The sequence below is a fragment of the Dermacentor albipictus genome, chromosome 9, assembly GCF_038994185.2.
Source record: "Dermacentor albipictus isolate Rhodes 1998 colony chromosome 9, USDA_Dalb.pri_finalv2, whole genome shotgun sequence".
Taxonomy (NCBI): domain Eukaryota; kingdom Metazoa; phylum Arthropoda; class Arachnida; order Ixodida; family Ixodidae; genus Dermacentor; species Dermacentor albipictus.
Genome location: NC_091829.1, coordinates 47,343,409 through 47,356,769, shown reverse-complemented (window position 1 = coordinate 47,356,769; position 13,361 = coordinate 47,343,409). Strand labels below are relative to the sequence as shown.

At 46.1% G+C, this 13,361-nt stretch overlaps 1 protein-coding gene across 2 annotated transcripts in view; it reads left to right on the top strand.

Moving 5' to 3' along the window:
• The first annotated feature begins 5,817 nt into the window (after window positions 1-5,817).
• LOC135916176 (hepatocyte nuclear factor 6-like) overlaps window positions 5,818-13,361 on the top strand; it is a 207,113-nt gene continuing 199,569 nt past the window's right edge. For both annotated transcript variants that reach the window (XR_010568866.2, XR_011508579.1), the window contains exon 1: window positions 5,818-6,159. The gene's annotated coding sequence lies outside the window, so the exon portion shown is untranslated. The remainder of the gene's footprint in view (window positions 6,160-13,361) is intronic.

Sequence of the window (13,361 nt, the reverse complement as noted above, 5' to 3'; positions counted from 1 at the left end):
GTCTGGACTCTTTATTGCCTCAAAACAGTTGTATTATGCCGCATTATTGAAAGTTTGACTAACCGAATAGCATGACAACTTTCTGCTGCTGACAGGTGATTTCTGTGCTTATGAGAATGCATTGTAGAATGCACTGTGATTGCAGAGTCGTTTCAATCAAGTCAGTGACAGATCAAGAATGCATGAAAGGCTCCATACTGTACAGAAAATTTTACTGTTTACTGGACAGCGTATAGCGTGCCAGCTCTCAATTCCACAAAACTGTAGTTTCTTTACCATTTGCACAAGTGCAAAGAATAGGCCACCCACCATGGTTGTTTATTGGTGCCTTTGGTGTTGCGCTGCTAAGCACGAGGTCGTGGGATCAAATCCCGGCCACAGTGACCGCATTTTGATAGTGGCGAAATGCAAGAACGCCTGTGTACTTAGGTTTAGGTGTACATTAAAGAATCCCAGGTGGTCAAAGTTAATTCGGAGTCCCCCACTACAGTGTAGTACCTCATAATCAGATCGTAATTTTGGCATGTAAAACCACAATTTTTTTTTTTTAGGGAATAGGTCACTGTTTAGCAACAATGAACAGCCAACATCCAACAGCAGAAACGTAGACCCTGTAAAATGAGGTAATATACATCATAAGTGAACTAGGAGAAAGATTATTTCACCTTTTGTCCAGAGAATCTCTTCCTCCCCAAGAGTGTGAATGCCACTGCATCCAAGAAGGTGCAAGTTGGTTAATTTTTTACAGACTGAAGAGAATTATGCAATTTGAGCTGTATAATAATAAATTGCTGTTCTAAAATACAAAAAAAAGCCACCCTGCTAAGAGGTTTGGTAAGCCCGAAAAGATGCAAGAACGAATGACAGATGGCAACATTGCTGCAATGTTCCTGCATGAGCTTGCTGGACGTCATGGATTCAGTTGCACTTGCCTAGGCCTTGTTAATTTTTTATTGATAAAGATGGACTGTGCCTTGTATTCAAAAAGAGCCAGAGACTGAACTTAGCAGGTTTTGTGTACTATTGAGCCAAATGAGCCGAAATACGAAGAAATATATTGAAATTCATAATGTCACACTGATATACCTGACTGAAATTCAATATATTCAACTTTAGCTCTCAGTTTCTATTCTAATAACCAACCCATTAACTCTAGTTCAATGAACATGGGAGTTTCCAAGGAATACTTTATTAGTAGTGCCTGAGCAAGGCAAATGCAGTGCGAAAGATTGAAGTAGGGAGCATAAGACAATGCAGTCGGTGCACGTGTACATGCGCATTCTTTAGTGTTTTTAATTTAGCTTCTTGATATCAATATTTTGTTTTAATATGTTGACTTGTGGTAAACTGACATACTTGTGGGACTTTAGTGTTCTTCATTGGCTCCACTGTATGCGCATGGGTGTGACATCTGGGCACTCCTTTTGTCTTGAAGGAAGGGATGAAGTCGTGGTGACCCCACTTAATGGACACTGCTATTCATTGGAAAAGTGCTCAATTTGTTGACGGGGCTAACCTTTAGCTAATAGCTGAGTGAAGAGCTATTTCCTATTACAACACTGCGTTCACCAATGCTGATCAACAACAAGATCAACAAACTTAGTAATTGGAGGATTGGATGCTTTTCTGATTAATCCTTATGAGTAGGGTAATGTGACCACATTCCTCGGATGCCAAAGCAGAATGGGAGGGGGCGGGGAGTGGGGGTTAGGAGGAGTCTGGAGATTATCATCTGATTTATTTTTCCAACATTAGGAATATGGCAAACAGTTTTATAACTTCCCCGGTGCACTCTAAATGTTTGATATTTTTAAAATAATATATATTTCCTGTATTTCCTTGCCTCTTCCTTCGACTTTCCACTGCTGCTACTGCTGGACTCCTGCGCGCCGCGTTGGAGGATGGTTGAGAACGCGTATAATCTACATGGCAGGAGAGCGGAAGAGGGAAAAGGTGATGTCAGAAAGCATGCCCTCGTTAGGGGGTCTACAAGACCTTTCCACGAAGAGCTCCCTGGTAGTATCCACAATGTGTAAAACTCCTGCAATGCTCTTTGGACGGCGCCACCTGAGCGAGCCCCGCGAGAAACAAAACTGTACATGCGTCGGGCGCCTTGGCACGCAGATACACGCGGCACGAAGTGTTTTTGCACGTTTGTCAGTCGTTCTGTCAATTTTCGTTTTGTTTTAATCCGCGTAGGCTGTTTGAATCTGCTTTTACACTGCCGAGCAGGGCGTGAGGAGAGCACGAGCGCGACAATCGCCGCTACTCAATCGTAAATGCATCCGCATGATTGTATCGTCATCGGTCTAAGCAACCGAGTGATAAGGCGCGAATATAGGCCGGCGGAAAGTGTACGCTCTACTGCAGTGTCACGGGCACAGCCAGTGTGACCTGTGGAGTACGGCGCGCTTTGACGCCGCAAGCTTCTATTGGGGGCGAGCTCCACCACTGGAAAAGCTGGCGCCACCGTCAGCGTGACGTGGCATGAGGGATCACGTGGACACAGCGGCCGCGTCGGCTGCTTCGGAAGCGCCGAAGCGCGCTGAAAACGAAAGTTTAATGTCCCAGCTTCGCTGCAGTTCTGATTAAGTGGTGAGGCTTTAACACCTTGGGTGTCTGCTTGACAACATTTGGAAGTACTATAATAGGTAGTGGCTGCCGTTGGAAACGTGCAACATGGTAGGCTACTGCTCGGTGCTGCAGTGCCGGACGTACGCAACGGAGCCCGGTGTCAGCCTTATTTGCACGCAGCCGCAGGACAAGGAGCTGCGTGAAGTTTGGCTCGCGGAACGTAGAACCGGCAGAAAGCTATCGGCTACAACTCTGGTATGCAGCAAGCACTGACGCGAGAAAGATTTCTGCTACGGCGCCGGGACTGGGATGCTCGGTGAGTAGCACAAAACGCGCACTGAGACGCTCGCCTGCGCCCGCTGCCCGGCTAATGTCATGACGGTTTGGTCTATGAACTTGTTCATGCCAGATACTGGGAAGTTCACTGGAACGGAAAGGGAGCTGGAAGACGCGCATTAAAGAAAGGCATAGCATATGGTCATGTTTGCGTTATGATTTAATGCACTGGATTACGAAAAAGAAGCAGAGGGAAATCGCACGTTGAGAAGACCGATAAACATACAGTGAGACGCAGCTTGAGAAATAATATTGAAATGTCCAAGAATTTATAGAAGACAAAAGAAGATTGAATCGTCGCGATGGCACACCACAGTCGCCGTAGGCGTCGAAGTCTCTATAGCGAAATTATTTTTGAACAGTTCTGATAGCGTCAACGCAACAATGGTTGCTAGTGTACTGTAAAATGCTCATATGCTGCGACCTAAACCTCACGGCACGGTGCGAGAACGCTTTTACAGCGAAAGCAAAACATTGTGCGCGGACATGCATTCAGACGCGCAGTCAGTCGCTTTGAACCCGTGCGATCGCTGCATTGAGGCTTCATTCTGTTATGCACCATTTGGTTATACAGAGAGCCCACTATAAGAACATATTTCACATAGTTTACTCTGAGCGTTTGCCTACCTTTCACGCAACAAGCCGGTTCGGGAGACTCCATCGCGGCGACCACGCGCAGTAGCGTTCACTGTATGTATTCGGTAAAGAGATAGCGTCTGTGAACGATTCTGTGTTTTCGGTTTCCCCAAAATTAATATATCGACAGTTAAAACCTTCCCTCGTTTTGAGAGTACTTACATAAATGTCCAGGAGGGCTGCTGCGTGGTGTTTTTATTGAGCGCCAGCGAAACCTACGAGGAGCACGCCGCGTGATCCCTCATACTACGCAAGGGAGGCGCTTCTGACATATGGCGACTCTGTAAGTCCTCGTCCCCAATCATGCTCCCAATAGACATTTTCATCGGGCGAGGAGGATAGGGCGCGCGGAGAGCCTTGCCTCCATCTGGCTTGGGCGATCCGGTGCGGCGCTGCTTGAAAGTATTGCTGTCGCGTGCTGCGGAACGATTTCGAGATGATTTAGGTGGTACTTTGTGAAATTTACGCCATGTCCGTTCACATAAGGTCGTCAGGGAAGCCTTTCGGTGCATCGGTAACTACAGTAGGCGGAAATATCTCTTGGGATCGCAAGAATGTGACGCGCTTTATCAGCCGCGGTGTACGTACATTATCAGTCGCGGTGTGTGTATGTGTTGTGAACTGTTTTGCTTATATCGGTTTTAATTAAAAAAGAACGGTGTCTCTGTATTAGCAGCATGAAATGGTAAATCTACTCACTACCTTATCGCTTAGCATAGGGAGTAAAACATAAGGCATAAGAGCGCATGGTCATGCACGGCCAACCTAATTGGCAACGACGAAACATCTAAGCGGCAGGCGCTATCAAATATTTGTGATGCACCGGCATCGTTCTCGCGCATTTCAAGTCTAGTAAGCTTCAATTTACCATATGTCTACGCTAGCCTTTCTGCATGAGGCCGATGGCGCTGGTCAACACAGCGATCACTGCGGTTGGCGAACCGGCACGATACATATATAAGCTGTGCGCTTGTCATTGCCTTTTTGGCCTGTGTACAGCCATAATATATGTGAGAGGGATCGCATAAAAAAAATGCGATGCTTATCTTTCAGGACAAAATTTCCGTAATACGTGTGAGTGCGTCGTAGAGAACGGAACGAACATAATTACCGAAAAAAAAAATTCGGTTATTATCCTCTCTCTCGAAAAAGCAAGAGAAAACGGGCTAACGCCGCAATACGACCTCGAATAGTCACGCCGCACAACGTTTATAAATATATAACCGCTGATGCCGTATGCTTGGACCATGCGATATATAGAACAAAGATATCTGTAATCCGGCACCTAGCTACCCCTGCTTAGGACGCTCGCGCAGTTCGTAAACAGTCCCTTTGCTGGACAAGCTTAATTCAGACTGCAAGGTATGCTGCTATTACTTGCCAAAACTATTTTATTCAGGGGCGGAAACCTCATCCATCGAACCAAGTAGTTACGCAATGTAACCTGTAGCGAGCAGTTTGAACGCTTGTCAAAGTATAACATCACAGCTTCTATCGTAGCAGAACGGTACCCACGCTGTTACGATCGTCGCGTATGTTTCATTGCTCCTAAACCGCAGCTTAGAAATAGAGGATAATGCTGCAATAAGGTCACATTAGTGATTGGAACATTCAGAAATACACATTTGATCTGATTGTAGGCTCAAATATGCGCGCACACATCGCGCTGCGTGTTCCGTCCACCTCAACGCCAGCAGAAATTCCGGCCATGACGCCTTAGACCACTTCAGCACGTCTCACAGAACCGTTTACCGCGTATAAGACGCACGTGATACTAAACAGACCGTACGACCGCGAAAACAAACGCCAGAACCTGCCGCCGAGCGTATACCTGCCATGCAAAAGCGCCATACTGGCTTTCACTCAAGCCGGTATGGCGCTGCTCATAGGCGGCGCCACTGCGTTCACAATATGGCGGCGCCTACGAAAAAACGGTCTTATGCACTTCCCGCATACACTCTAAGAACAGTTTACACCCTTTGGCTTGCCCCTTCTGCCACACAAAAATAATCGTCATCTGCCTTGATGCGTTTCCTTTCTTTATCGCTGCGAGCCCGGAACTTTCCAGTAACGAACGGCACGCGCGTTATCAGCATAGAACAGTTTACACCCTTTGGAGTGCCTCTTCTGATAACGCGCGTGCCGTTCGTCACTGGAAAGTTCCGGGCTTGCAGCGATAAAGAAAGGAAACGCATCAAGGCAGATGACGATTATTTTTGTGTGGCAGAAGGGGCAAGCCAAAGGGTGTAAACTGTTCTTAGAGTGTAGATGACCGTTCGGGCTTGCGCACAAATTTGCGGCGTCATTACCGGAGTGATTTTAGTTCACGACAGCAGCTTGACGGGGCTTCAACGTCGTTGCGCTTGCTTCGTGTCTCGTTTGCGGAGTTGTTTCCTGCCGGCTCTTTATTGACGCACTATCGATGTGTGTCGTGGAAGGCTTAATTAAGGTTTAGTGCAAAGCGAGTGTTGCGTGTTTGAAGTTTCTTTTATGGAAATAATTTAACTGGGGATATGATGGACGGGTAGTACATTCGATTCCGAAAAGTGGGAACACTCGGAGGATGTGAATCAGCCGCCAATCTGTGGAACTGCGGCCGGTGCGTTAATCAAGGTAAGGTTCTTCCTGACGCCTAATCCTCGCAATCATCGCTGCTCGTGTTATTATTTTTATTGCGTCAACAGTTGAGGGTTTTAGCTACGCATGGCATATACGTTACGTACCGTGATACGTTAGGCCCATTGCGCGTGAGGCCGTCTTGTACAGCTGTACGGGGCGTTTACCGCAGGTTGCCGTGGTTTCAGTTTGTCGCCTATAGTAATCGGCCTAAATATAATAATAACCGCGAAGGTAAAAAAAACGTGTTAATGCGATTATCATTCACAGGGAATTTCGCCCGATTGGCGGTATGTATGTGTGGGGTACGGCCGTGTTATAAAACAAACATATAGCGCTGTGTCCGCGTCGTACTTCTGTCTCTCGTCCCTCTTCGTGCGCTAAAAACGTAAAAGCTTAAAATTTTTCCGGTGATGGGGAACGTAGCAGCCTGACGATTAAACGCGCTGCGAGCCCGGTACTTTCCAGTAACGAACGGCATGCGCGTTATCAGCACGATAGCATTCCCGAGAGGAAAGTAGCGGGCGCGGCGTTTTCAAGAAAGGAAACGCATCAAGGCAGATGACGATTATTGTTGTGCGGCCGAAGGGGCACTCCAAAGGGTGTAAACTTTTCTTAGAGTGCAGAGCAACGTAAATAATGTAATATAAAGGACTTTTCTTCAGTCACTTACGGTTTAGGTTTCCAGGAGGACACTGCGTTGTGACGTCACTATATACCATGTGGTTACGTAGGAGCAGGACATTGTGACGTTTTGACACTCGTTCCAGCATGGTCAGTCGCCTCGTATGCTGATGCTCGTTGCGAAAGCAATAGACCACACTCTTAGACAGAGGTACACCCTTTGGGGTGTATATATGCCACACAACAATAATCGTCATCTGCCTTGCTTTCGTTTCCTTTCTTGAAAACACCGCGCCCGCTGCTTTCCTGTCTGGGAATGTTATGTCATGCTGATAACGCGCATGTCGTTCGTTACTGAAAAGTACCGGGCTCGCAGCGTTAAAGAAAGTAAATGCGGACAAGAGAGATGACGTTTATCGTTGTGTGGCAAGATACAACCCAAAGGGTGTAATTTTGTTTTAGAGTGCAGCATAGCGGACAACCGAGCGAGTCGGAGATAGTGTCAAAACGTCGCGGTCTTCTGCTCCCATAGCTACTGTGTCATGACGTCACGGCACAGTTTACTCCTGGAAACGAAACCGAAATTGGCTGTAAAAATGATTAAGTCATTAACGATGCTCTGAGAAGAACTGGTGAGGGCTATACATTGCTGGATGACGGCCATATCCTCTGCTATAGAAGTCTGCCAGATAAGAAGCAATACGGTGTAGGATTCTTAATCCATAAGGATATAGCGGGCAACATTGACGAATTCTGCAGCATTAATGAGAGGGTAGCTGTAGTCGCAATCAAACGTAATAAGAGGTATAGATTAAAGGTAGTACAAGCCTAAGCTCCAACATCCAGTCACGACGATGAGGAAGTAGATCAGTTTTATGAAGATGGTGAATTAGCGATGAGAAAAGTGCAAGCCCAGTATACTGTGGTAATGGGCGACTTCAATGCAAAAGTGGGGCAATTGGCAACTACAGCGTCGATTCTAGGAAGGCTAGAGGAGAGATGCTGGTAGAATTCGCAGAAAGGAATGAGCTTCGAATAATGAACACCTTTTTCAGGAAGCGTAGCAACAGAAAGTGCACCTGGAAAAGCCCTAATGGTGAAACAAGAAATGAAATTGATTTCATACTTTCTGCTGATCCCAGCATAGTGCAGGATGTAGAAGTGAAAGGTAGGGTAAAGTGCAGTGGTCATAGGTTAGGGAGGGCAAGTATTCACCTCAATTTGAAGCGAGGAAGAGTAAAATTGGTCAAGAAGAAACAGGTCAACCTAGAGGCAGAAAGGGTAAAAGCATGCAAATTCAGGCTGGTACTTGCAAACAAATATGCAGCCTTACAGCAGAGAGATGAAGATGGCATAGAGGTAATGAATGAAACCGTAACTATAGGCTGGCTTCAGAGGCAGCAATCGAAGTGGCAACCAGTAGGCAAGCTCTCCCAAGTAACGAAGGACCTAACAGAGAAACGACAAAGAATGAAAATGTCCAACTCAGAGATCAGATAGAATTCACATAACTGTCAAAACTAATCAAGAACGAGAAAATAAGGGATATCCGAAATTATGTGAGAAAGTCTAAGGAAGCAGTAAAAAATGGACGCAGTCTGAAAACGGTGAGAAAAAAAACTAAACAACGGACAAACCAATATGTATGCATTGAAGGATAGACGGTAATATCATCAGCAAAGTAAAAGCAGCGGAAGAATTGTATACTGACCCAGAGGAATCGGGATACCTCCATTAGAAACAGTAATGAACAGGATACAGAAACTCCTCCTATAACCAGCGATGAGGTCAGAAGGGTCTTGCAAGACATGAAACGAGGAAGAGCGGCAGGAAAAGATGGAATAATAGTCGATTTAATCAAAGATGGAGGAGACAGTGCTTGAAAAACTGGCGGCTCTCTATACGAAGTGTCTATCGACTGCAAGGGTCCCAAAAAACTAGAAGAATGCAAGCGTTATACTAATCCACAATAATGGAGACGTCAAAGAACTGAAAAATTATAGGTCCATTAGCTTACTCCCAGTATAATATAAAATATTTACCAAAATAATCTCCAATAGAATAAGGGCAACACTCGACTTCAGTCAACCAAGGGAACAGGCTGGCTTCAGGAAGGGATACTCTACAATGGACCACATCGAGGTCATTAATCAGGTTATCGAGAAATCCGCAGAGTACAATAAGCCTCTCTATATGGCTTTCATAGATTGCGAAAAGGCATCTGATTCAGTAGTGATAGCAGCAGTCATAGAGGCATTACGTAATCAAGGAGTACAGAACGCTTACGTTAATACCTTGGAAAATATACACAGAGGTTCTACAGCTACCTTAATTCTATACAAGAAAAGCAGGAAGATACCTATAAAGAAAGGGGTCAGACAGGGAGACACAATCTCTGCAATGCTATTCACTGCGTGCTTGAAAGAAGTATTCAAGCTATTAAACTGGGAAGGCTTAGGAGTAAGGACCGACGGCGGATGTCTCAGCAACCTTCGGTTTGCCGATGACATTGTTCTATTCAGCAACAATGCAGACGAGTTGCAACAAATGATAGAGGACCTTAAGAGAGTGTAAGAGTAGGGTTGAAGATTAATATGCACAAGACCAAGATAATGATGAATAGCCGGGCAAGGGAACAAGAGTTCAAGATCGCCAGTCAGCCTCTAGAGTCTGTGAAGGAGTACGTTTACCTAGGTCAATTAATCACAGGGAACCCTGATCATGAGAAGGAAATTCATAGAAGAATAAAAATGGGTTGGATCGCATGCGGCAGACATTGTCAGCTCCTTACTGGAAGCTTACCATTATCATTGAAAATGAAGGCGTACAATCAGTGCATTTTACCAGTGCTGACGTATGGGGCACAGACTTGGAGACTGACAAAGAAGCTGGAGAACAAGTTAAGGACCGCGCAAAGAGCGATGGAACGAAGATTTCTAGGCATAATGTTAAGAGACAGAAAGAGAGCGGTTTGGATCAGGGAGCAAACCGGTATAGACGATATTCTAATTGACGTAAAGAGAAAAAAATGGAGCTGGGTAGGTCATGTAAAGCGCCGTTTAGATAACCGTTGGACCATTAGGGTTACAGAACGAGTACCAAGAGAAGAGAAACGCAGCCGAGGACGGCAGAAGACTAGGTGGAGCGGTGAAATTAGGAAATTCGCGGGCACTATAGTTGGAATTGGTTGGCGCAGGCAGGACAGGGGTAATTGGAGATCGCAGGGAGAGGCCTTCGTCCTTCAGCGGACATAAAACAGGCTGCTGCTGCTGCTGGTGGTGATGATGATGCTTGTCACTATTTTTTTTTTAAGCTTGAAAGGTCTAGGACTTTCATTTAACGAAATAACTGAGTAGTCTAAAGAATCGTGTTAGTACTCCTTAAATGCTAATTACATTAACATCGATAATAATTGTGAGATGGGTTCTGCCAGAATTTTTTTCAATGAATACTTCATTGGTATAAATTTATTTAGTATTTCTCTTAGCCGTCCGTTTTACCTCCTACAAACTTATAGTTACGAATAATCAACTGTTTCTATGTGACGTGACCCGTGAAAAGATCGCAGAGTTGGGAAGAGTGATATTTATGAAGAAAGGGTATGTACGACGCCTGTAACTATATTGCTAGTCTGACGGCAAACAGAGCTGCGGAAAAATATATGCACTGCATGGATGATGGGCATAAGAGTATGTCGGCTATATATTCATGTTACTTTGCAGCTGTTCGTGCTTATAGTCATCGTAATACCTTTAGTTAGTGTGTTATGTATATGTAGGAAAAAAAAAAGAAGATATTCTCGTCCGGATTTGCTATAGAGTTCAGTTTTCTTGTAGGCGCTGTAACGCGCATGACGCCGGTGTCGGTTGGCGTGCCCTAACGCTACTGACTAGTTTTCTAGGAGGAGGTGGTCCTGTGGAGTCGCCTCAACTCGCGGCTTAGTAGTGAATAAGACGGGTTCTGAAAGCTGAACTGAAACACGAGACAGAGGGATACAGTTTGCCTGTTTCCATTTGTGATTAGTGAATGCTCTTCTTAAGCAGTCAAAGTTGCCTGCCGCTTCATACGTGGTTAATTACTACCCGCTCAAGTGACAGATGGGTGAAGCGCCAACACAACATGCTCGAGCTTAAAGGAGTGCTTTACGCCTATTAATTTAGTTGCTCGTGTTATATAGCACGGTTGTAAGTAAGGCGTACTGCACGGCGCCACTGATAATAAAGGGAAAGTAACAAGACTTGTTATAGTCTTCCGCTGCCGTCAGAGTTGGCGCGTGTTTAAACCGAGCGTGTTACTGGTAGGACGCTTAGACTGAAGGTGCTGTGTGTATGCGGCCTCATTTTCGTGAATGGCCTTCATGAGAAAGTATACGAGAAGCCGGTCCCGCCCCTGTTACGATACGCACAGTGATATACGTGAGGTACCTTCACGTAGGAATATTTATTAAACATCCACGATTTTTGTTTCAAAACCTACAACAGGATTGAGCTGCAGTTCTGGACCAGAATAAATAGTCGTTTCTTTTATTGGCTGATAAAAGAGCTCACATTATTCAGATGGCCCCACCAGGCACACCAAGAGGACGAACCAGGGGTGGCTTCGACGTCGCCGCCTTTCGGACACCAAGGATAAAGAAACTCGTTAACATGCAACAATAAGTTCAGCCGAGTAATCTGCAAAGTGGGGCGATAACTTGCGTGCATGAAGAGGTCGTCAGCACACTCTGAAAACTAACGGTATAAAAAAGTTGAAAAGTGACTCTACCAATGGAGTAGCTGCTTTTCACATATACGGAGGTTGTTAAAGCGAAGCTTACATTGCCTCTTCCTTCGACTTTTCTGTTGCTGCTGCTGCTGCTGCAGTCGCTGTCTTGCACGCTGCGTCGGCAGGTGATTTAGAGCGTGCATATACATGGCAGGAGCGTGGCAGGGAGGAAAGGAGACGCGAGAAACTCGCTTGGACTTTTCCATCGCGTCGCCACAAAGCCCTCTTGTCTGCTGCAATTATCCGTGAGCCCCCGCAAAAAGCAGTGCTGAAGCTGTAGCGCTCACCTTTGCACTAACGGGCAACAGACCAGAGTAGAGGTAGATAGAATGATAGAGAGGATGTAGAGAGAGGAGGCAAATAATGGGTAGAACTGACGCAGTCACGGAACGAGGGAATAACTAGTCTTAGTATAATAGGGTGTCTCAATGTGCACCTCCTTCCCCGCGATGGGTGAGGGGGACATCGAGGCGCGCTAGGAACAAGAGCCTTGCCACTCTGCGCTCGTAGGTCGCGTACATGGATGCAGGGCGGGAGAGGGAAAAGGTGACGTAAGAACACAACAGCAGTTGAGTGCAAACGGGATAAGTTTAAGTTTAAGGTTCTACTGTTCCTGAAAAATAAACACCCTGCAATTTTGTCAAGCGGACAACTCACGCAGGACGTGCAGACGCAAGCCCGCACAAGATGGTGCATGTTCGTGATTACGTTGCGCTGTGTTAAAAAAAATTAAATTATGGGGTTTAACGTGCCAAAACCACTTTCTGATTATGAGGCACGCCGTAGTGGAGGACTCCGGAAATTTAGACCACCTTCTTTAACGTGCACCTAAATCTATGTACACGGGTGTTTTCGCATTTCACCCTCATTGAAATGCGGCCGCCGCGGCCGGGATTCGATCCCGCGACCTCGTGCTCAGCAGCCCAACACCATAGCCACTGAGCAACCATGGCGGGCGCGCTGTGTTTTACACTGGCGAAAAGGTGACGACTGCGCTTCGTCCGTCCGCGTCCTTGTTCCATTCTTCGTCATCCTCTTGCCATTGCAAAACTCAGCGCAACCCAATCACGAACGTGTACCGACTAGCCCCTTTCATTGTTTCACCATGGCGTCAGGGCGACACAGCGGAAGCGGCCGAACGTCAAATCAACAAACCTGCGTCTGCCGCGGTAGTACTTACGGCTTCGGCGTTGCTCGAGCTCGCGGGTTCGATCCTAACCACGGCAGCCGCATTTCGATGGTTGCGAAATACAAAAACGTTCGCGTACTTACATTTAGATGCACGTTAAAGAACCCCAGGTGGGCAAACTTATTCCGGAGTCGGCCACAATGGCGTGCCTGATGGTATTGGGGTTTTGGCCACATACACCCCTTAATTCAATTAAAGCTTAGCACTTCTGTCGCGATGCGATGTGCCATGCGAGGGAATGGCAGTACTAACCTTCTCGGAGGTTATGAACAATGGCGCACAACAACGCCTCAAGCAAACACGTCTCGCCCTGTGTTCTGTACTGCGCAGACAAAAGCAGTGGTTGTACTAAACGCTGAAGAAATTGAAGATTCGCCGCCGACGTAACCGCTAATCATCGTCATTCATAGCAAGCAGCACAGAAAGATTCTCTTACATCGATGCCTACAGTGCGTGACATCCGCATAATTTTTTTGTAGAGCACTTTACTCCATATACTCCAACACTGCCTCATTCGGAGGGCGTAGTATAGCACTGGAGTAATTCAACTTTACTCTGTGGTGATTTTACTCTGTGGAAGCTAATTAAAGCAACTGCGTTTGTGCCGATTTTACTCTATCGT